Below are 8757 nucleotides of genomic sequence, written 5' to 3' on the forward strand. Positions count from 1 at the left end.
TATAATTTAAACTGTTTTAAAACAAAAACATTTTTAGGATGGGTTTTATCTTTAGAAAGCTAAAATTACATTTTTTACATTTAACCATTCTCTATTCATATACATTTACCTGTTTCAGTGATACTTTTGTCTTGCAATTTTGGATATCTTTTTAGAATAAGGTTTAACTTTACAAAAAAATTTTGACAAAATATGCTGAATTTCTGAAGTTATAATTATTTTTTTAAAGCAAACTCCTAAGGATAGATAAAATAAGTTTCAAGTTAATTATGAACATAAGAATATAATCATGGCAATATTATAAGGAATAATATATTACAAAATATTTGGAAAATTAGGGTCATAATCTCAAACATTAAGTTGACTCTGAAGTCAGGTTCAGTTCCTGGCTCTACCATTTCCAACAACAAGCTGGTTACCTTGTGCTTATTTTCTCAAATGTAAAAGAGAAACTATTAATAGTACCTACAGCAATCCATGCAGGGTCTCATGACAATTATATGAAATCATGCATATAAATCACTTTGCATACTGTCTGGCACTACAACTATAAATATTGCTAAGATTACCAATAATAAGGTGTAATGATTCTTTATAATTAGAAAATATTGAAAAAAAATTATCAGGCTGATTCAATTATATGAATGAATATTTACTGCTTACCAAAAAAAAAAAAAAAAAAGCCAAATTATACATGCAGATTTCTCTTAAAACCAACTGGTAAATTTCTTTTTTTTTAAGTTGAAAAAAAATAAGATTTTACTGTATTTCAGTGAGATACACTGGCAGACTAAGAATTTATAACTTCAAGTATCTTTAGTTAAAAATCTCATGACGTGTATAGGCCTAAAGAATCACATTCTAAGTAGATTTAGCTCTTTAGTCTTTCATATTAAAATCAGAGACAATCAGAAGTCTCAAAGACATAATTTGCTATTGCTTTGCTATTTGAGAAAGAGAAGCAGAAAAGTAAACATATAAAAAATCTAGGAGAGCTATGTGCTTTGTATGGTATGTTCTGGATTCGGGTTAGATTTGGTCTAATCACAACATATTCTACATCTATATTCTGTACATTAATCATCGAGGTGGCAAAAGATTTTATATTTGTTATTCTATAGACTATAACAAAAAATGGGCTCAATACTGAAGCTCAGCAAGTACTGAGGTTTAAAAAGCCATTTTTCTTAACCCTCTAATATAAAAAAAATACAGTTAGCTAATCTGCCCAATGTTTGTATTGCTGCCTCCCACTCTTATTCTGGGTCTCAGCCCAAAGGTCACCTACCCAAACAGCTACTCCCTGTCCTACAGCCAAAGTTGCCTGTCCCCACCCCCATTTCATGCTTTATTTTCTTCATAGCATTTATTTTGTAGTCAAATAATCTTACTTTTTAGTTTATCTGTGTGTTTATCTTTGATTTTTCTCACAAGCATGTGAGCTCTCTGAGAACAGGACTTCTGACTGCCTTGCTCATTACTGTGCCTTAGAAGAGGATCTGGCACATAGTAAGGGCCAAAAGGATGAAAACAGTGGCTGAGTATGAATCACTACACAGTAGGTTTGCAGGCTCATCCTTGTTTTCTACTGCTGGGGTTTGGGAGCTGGACATGGATAAAGTCCCACATATTTAGAGCCCACCATTGTTTCCCAGACACCAGTCCCTATGTCATGGAACGATGAAGTAGCAACGCCCTTACAGAGAAAGGGGCCTCTGCCCTGATCCGGCACTGTAAAGAGCTCCATGTATCACTAGGGCAACTCACCCAAACTTCTGTTAAGCCACCTAAGAGATAGTCTGCCTCGGGATCAGGGCCCACAACACTGACATGGCATCATCCTTAAGCCTGAATATCCACTCTGACAGGTAATACTGCCCAGGCCCTGGGAAAATGTCTCTCGACTTTACTGGCCTTATGTTCTCAATCCAAAGGGGGCTGTGTTTGATTTTAATTAGGTTTTTTTTTTTTTTTTTTTTTTCAGTGTCAGCAATAAACACTGCTTTAAAGAGCATGAGAATCTGAGAGGGAGAATTTCTCAGGTAAGTGAAATGAGAAATGAATTCACTTGACAAAATCTTACTGTGGGATGGTTGTGTATATAATAGGTTCTACAGTGTGCCAAGGTAGGTCCCAGGAATGCTATCTTTTGTCCCCCCTTGTTCTCATTCCTGACTCAGGAGATCCCTTGGAGAGGCGGCACTTATAACAGTGGCAAATAGCGGCCATGTAACTTTCTACAATATGGAACAGCTAGTTACTCATCCAAACATCACCGGCCCATCAACAGAACAGACATATATAACAATAATTAAATTTGGTTGTATTTTGCATTTTGCCAACTTTCTATTTTGTCATCATGAATGTATATTTTTAAGATGAGATGATAGCACATATTTTATTTAACAATTTGCTTGATTTATAGCCTTAAATATTTAGACATATGGTGTGTGGGCCTCTTGCTCTAAGACCCACAATTCTTAGAAACAGGACTACAAACGAAGAAAATGTACCCACACCACTCTGGATCCCTGTCTAGTTACTATTACTGCATAACAAATTACCCCCAAACTCAGCAGCTTACAACAACCATTTTATTATGAAAACAATGTGTATCAGGAATATAGAAACTCTGGCTGGGCCGTTCTTGCTTGGGATCTCTCATGCACTTGCAAGACATGTCAACTGAGCTGTGTCTTTCTCAAGGCTTGATCAGATTGGTTATCCAGGAGGGCCCACTGATGACTGGCAGTTAAACTGCCAATCAGCAGGGAGCTAAGCCAAGACTGTTGACCAGAGACCTACCACATACCTCTTCAGCATGGCAGTCTCAAGGTGCTTGGATTTTACAGGGCATCTGGCTGCCTCCAGAAAGAGTCCTAAGAGAACCAGGCAGGAACCCATGACATTCTATGGCCAAGCATTGGAAGTCACATAATACCACATAGTCACAAAGTATGCATCTTATTGTAGGAAGCTGTCACAAGCCTGCTCAGATTTAAGGGGAATGGACATAGATCTCATCGTTCAATGGGAGGAGTGTCAAGTCCCCACTCTTAGGTTATTTCCTTAGTCTACTATACGGGACAGGAACTGACCTGGATCTGTTTGACACTGCTTTGTGCCTAACAGCACCCATGTAGGGCCTGTGAGGTGAGGCCCAGTGGTAATTGACCAGTTGCCTGAATTGAGGACACATTGATGACTGTAGGTTTCTGTATCTCTAGCACAATCAGCTGCATGGCTGAAAAATTGATTTCAAAATTTATGTAAGAAAAAACTATTGTCAATATAATTTTTCCTTTGTTTTATTAGAATACTACAAAGGGTACAATCCAACATCATTATATAAGTATATCACCTGAGAAAAATGACTTAAAATAGCAGTATGATATTATAAGCTGGATCATTCACCTGATATGAACTAAAAATGAGCAGCTCTGATGTCACTTAGAGATTGAAAAAATACATAGAAATGAATATTTTCATAGGAAGTAAAAGAAAAAGAACTGCCAGCAATTGTATGAGAGCATCATGTGGTATATCGGATATCTTTTGGTTGCAACAGATAACCAAACTCAAATGGTCTTAAAGCAAAAAGAGGGGGAGTAAGAGTAGTAGGGAACATGGGAAAACTTACTTGTTCATGTAACTAGAAATCTCCAAAGTGTTGGTTTCAGGTGAAGCTTGAACCAGCAGTTCAACAACATTACCAAGAACTTGCCTTTCCCCATAATCTTCCATATGCCTGAATGCCCTTGTATGGCTCATTGGTAATTTTAACAATTTGTTCAGCTCCCACTCTCCATTCCTAATCAGAGCTTAATTTCCTTTTGAAGAATAACTGGTTTGTTTTTTTTTTAAGAAGTATTTATTTGTAAGAAAGAGAACACATGCATGAGTTGAGGGAGGAACAGAGAGAGACGGAGAGAGAGAGAATCTCAAGCAAATTCCACACTGAACATAGAGTCTGATATGATGTGGGGCTCAATCTTAGAAACCTGAGATCATGACCTGAGCTGAAATCAAGAGTTGGATGCTTAACCAACTGAGCCACTCAAGTGCCCCCTGGAGAATAACTGCTTAATCTTCATGAGAAAGTAATTCCAAGCACCAGTTTCACCTCTGCTGAAACTGAGAGAAACAGACTTCACCCCTCCCTGTACTCATCCCTACCTGAGCCCCAAAGTTGTGAACAGACATATGACTTAAGCTTCAACAGGTAAATGTTCTTTTTGGGATCTTAGATCTTTTTTTTTTTTTTAAGATTTTATTTATTCATGAGAGACAGAGAGAGAGAGAGAGAGAGGCAGAGACACAGGCAGAGGGAGAGGCAGGCGCCATGCAGGGAGCCCAATGTGGGACTCGATCCCGGATCTCCAGGATCACACCCTGGGCCGAAGGCAGCGCTAAACCACTGAGCCACGGGGCTGCCCTGGGATCTTAGATCTTGACAGGTCCACAAGGAAGGAGCAGAGGCAAGCCAAACCAGAATCTTCTTCATAAGCAACTTTGCTTGCTTCCCAGATCCAAAGCAAAGCCTTTGGTCCTGCCCACTGTCTAGTCTGGTTCTCCATATCTAGTCAATTCTGAGAGCCCCAGAAGTATTCCCACTTGCTTAGGATGCTTAGGTCTTGCTTCTTGATTGACAAAACGATGAAGACTTTTTGGGCATGGTCATGCAAAGGACAGATGCCCTTTTCTGTGTCCCCATGGCACTGTGTATCATATCTTTTGATATGCTCTTATCACATTACACTACTGATTTGTCCATCTGTGTTCCCTACCAGACTGAGAGCTCCCTAAGATTAACAGGAGCCTTAACTTATACTTAGTCCAGACTGGTCAATATTAGGCATATAAAATAATGTGTTAAATTAATTAAATAATCTATATGGAGAGAAAAGACATGCTTGTATTAAATTATTCTAAAACTTAAGGCAGTATATTATTAACCAGAAAGCATAAGGGCTCTTTACAGGGTGTGGAACTGCCAGAAAGAACATTTTTAAGCTTTTTTATGAGAAGTTATTGCACACTCTTTTTTTCCCCAATAAAGAAACCAGGCTTCCTTCAAGAAATGCCTAGTTCCAGGGCTATGGAAGGAAAAAATACAAGAAACATCTGTTTGCACTGGAAAATGAAGAATTACAAAAGAATAAAAAAGATACCTTAACAACAACACAGAAGCCAGCTTGAGGGGGTTTCTTCTGGCCCAAGTGAGGACAATTTGAGCATCAAAATAAATAATGATAATGAAAGAGTATAGCCCATTGAATAGGAAACCATGAGTCCACAGAGATACAAATAATTTAATGTATAAATAAAAAATTTAACAAAGAATAAGATATTCACATAGTTTCAAAATACCTCTACACAAAATGTTTATAAATTACAAAGGAGTAATTTTCCAGAGTAATGCCTGCAGACAGCACCTTAATCAAAATGACCAAAATGAACATCATCAAAAATGAGGCAGATTGAAACTGTGCATTACCTGATAAGGTGCACAAGAATGCCGCATCATTTTGTGACATTCCTACTGAAGATGCATGAACTCTAGGTATGAGGAGACATCAGACAACATCCAAATGGAGGATCATTCTACAAAACAACTGGCCTGTAAACTTCAAAAGTGGCAAGGTCATGAAAGTCAAAAAAAGACTGAAGACTCCTTTCAGACAGGAGACGAAAGAGATGATCACCAAATGTAACATATAGCATCGTTGGGACAATTGGTGAAATAAAAATGAGGATCACCAGTAATAAAGTGTTAATGTTAACTCTCTCACTTTGATGGTATATTCTGGTTAAAGAGGAGAATGTCCTGTTTATAGGAAATTCACACTAAACTATCTGTGGGTTGGCAACTTACTCTCAAATGTTTCAGGATAAATAAGTTATTTACATGGGTACTTCCAATTTTTCTGTAAGTTTGTGATTGTTTAAAAAACACATACATAAATCAGGATTGATCTTCAGTCTAGTAGATGATCAACTGTAGGATAGAATCTGAAGAGCTGCCCACAGCCATTGGCCAGTTTCGATCTGTAATTTTCATTCTGTTTTGTTCTTATTAGGATGATGTGTGTTTCTGTCACACTTTCTTATGTTATCTATTAAACTGCAAACTCTATAAAGGCAGGGACTCCTTCTATTTTACTCAGAATTTCATGTATTCAATGCCTAGAACAGTCCCTGGGACACAGTAGGTACTAATGAATATGCACTGAATGCGTGAATGAATGAATGAATGAATGAATGAATGAATGAACAAATGAAGTAGCTTAGACTAGAAGAGCTCGGCCTTTGGAATTAGAAAGAGCTGGGTAAACTCCCATCTCTCTCATTTCCTAAATGTGCAATCCAGACCCCATTGGTCAACTTAGCCTAGCTCAGACAACAACCAGATCACTGGATTTGAATCCTGGCTTTATAACTTCTTTTGTATGGTCTTAGGTAAGTTGCTTCAGTTTCCTCATCTATGAAATAGCCATTATAATAATCCCCCACTTCACAGGGCTGTGAAACATATTATGAGTGTTTATTACATTATCGGCCTTGTGTTCTCAACTCTAAAACAGGATTATTACTTTCATGGTTGTGAAGGACCTTCATTTAATAGTGTTTATCACAATTACATTTGTTATCAAATTGCAATCTTACGAAGTAGGGAGAGCATCACCCTTTTTATAAAAAAGAAGAAAACCTAATGACACAAATCAGCTGAGTGACATATTCAAAGTCAACACCAGCAAGAACAGAGTCCAACTCAGACACAAACACATGTCTCTGGACCTGAGACTGTGGCTCTTTCTCTTGCATCACTAATTCCTTTAGTGATTACAAAGGGCCCCTGTTAAATTGAAGACATGCTTGGGAAAGACTGGAATGACAGCTCCATCCATCCCAGTGGTTAAACCTTAGTGTACAACAGAATCACATGCAATTTTTGTTCAAACGCAGATTATTACCCCACTCCACAGTTTCTGATCAGTACATCTGGGAAAGGCCAGAGAATTGTGAGAACCACTGTTAGGGAATTGGTTGAGAGCCAGCTTAGAAACCAAGAGAAAGCTGAAGGTGGGAAACTGAAGAGATCGGAGGGGAAACTAGAGGCAAAGGAAGGTCAGGTTCAGGGGCTAAGAAGAGAGCTCTCCACAGGGCATCCAGGCACCTGGTCAGATGTTAGCTCAGTCTCTACCTTTGGTAAATCACCTCTGGGACAAACAAGACCAATTCCTGGAAATCCAGAAACTACCAGAACTCACTCCATATGAAATACCTAAACTGAGTAGCTCTAAAACTATTTTAAAAGTTGAATTTATAATTTAGAAACCTACCAAAAAAATTTTTTTTAAAAATCTACAGCAGTCAGATGGTTTCACTGGAGAATTCTAGAAAAACATTTAAATCTATACAACCTCGGGCAGCCCGAGTGGCTCAGCAGTTTAGTGCCTTCAGCTCAGGGCCTGATCCTGGAGTCCCGGGATAGAGTCCAAAGTCGGGCTCCCTGTATGGAGCCTGCTTCTCCCTCTGCCTGTGTCTCTGCCTCTTCTCAATCTCTCTCTCTCTCTCTCTCTCTCTCTCTCGATCTCTTTCTCTCTCTGAATAAATTTTAAAAATCTTTTAAAAAATAAAAAAATAAATCTATACAACCTCTTCCACAATATAGAGGGAATACTTCCTGATTCACTTGATGAAACTGACATCAAAACTAGACAAAGAAGGAAAGTCAGAAGAAAGAAAGAAAAGTAACGAAGGATGGAAGGAAGGAAGGCAGGCCTGAGTGGCTTAGTAGGTTGAGCATCTGCCACCCACTTGGGGATGATCCCAGGCTTGGGGCGTGATCCCAGGATCCGGGGTTGGGCCCCACATCAGGCTCCTTGCAGGGAGCCTGCTTCTCCCTCTGCCTGTGCCTCTGCCTCTCTGTCTCTCATGAATGAATGAATGAATGAATAAATTCTTTAAAAAAAGGAACTACAGACCAATATCTCCCAAAAAATAAAGTGGTAAAAATCCTTAACAAAATACTAGCAAATAGAATTCAGTAATAATAAAAAAGAATTATATATAAATATATGTATCATTTATATATTATTTTACATATAAATATATAAAACATGGGATTTATTCTAGATGCAAGCCTGGTTCAGTATTTGAAAACAATCTCTATAACACAGCATACTGACAAGCAGTAGTGTTGTAGGGTCTCCACTGAGTAGTGCCTGGGATAAAGGTGGAACCAGGAAACCTGGAGAAGTAAAAAACCTGGATTCTATATACATGGCTTTCGTTCAAACAAAATCAAGTGCTGCATTCCACATGCATTAGGTGACCCCCGGGTTGTACAGCTAATGCTGGTCTGTCTGAGAGCTGGGGCCATTGGAAGCACAGGGACAAACAGGAAAAAGGTTGGCTTGAGGTTCCAGGTACTAAATGGGATGATCCAATTGCCTCAGGTGAGACTGATAGGGTCCAGGAGCAAAGAAGAGGAAGAAACCCTGGAAAAGGTTGGCAATTCCTAAAATGGAAAGACTGCTGGTGGCCTCTGAGACAGCACAGAAGTGTCATGGCTTTGTGTGCCTTGCCCGAATGCCCGCAGCCCTCACTGTGCCCGTGCCCGTGCCCAGCCCAAGCTGACAGTGTCACCCGGAGAGCGCTTGCCCTGTAGTCAGCAGGGATGCTAGGGAGCTGGTGCTCCCCAGGACAGCCCCTAGTCAGTGAAGGATGGGGACGTGCACAGGGGTGTGGGGG

The 8757-nt window shown here is 39.1% G+C and overlaps 1 long non-coding RNA gene across 1 annotated transcript; it reads left to right on the plus strand.

The window, feature by feature from the left end:
• Positions 1-705: 705 nt before the first annotated feature.
• Positions 706-6136, plus strand: LOC119871171. Its single transcript, XR_005356804.1, has 2 exons — positions 706-2042; positions 2181-6136. It is a non-coding gene; the product is annotated as an uncharacterized LOC119871171 (long non-coding RNA).
• Positions 6137-8757: the final 2621 nt, after the last annotated feature.

This window comes from Canis lupus, chromosome 3 (genome assembly GCF_011100685.1).
Source record: "Canis lupus familiaris isolate Mischka breed German Shepherd chromosome 3, alternate assembly UU_Cfam_GSD_1.0, whole genome shotgun sequence".
Classification (NCBI taxonomy): Eukaryota; Metazoa; Chordata; class Mammalia; order Carnivora; family Canidae; genus Canis; species Canis lupus.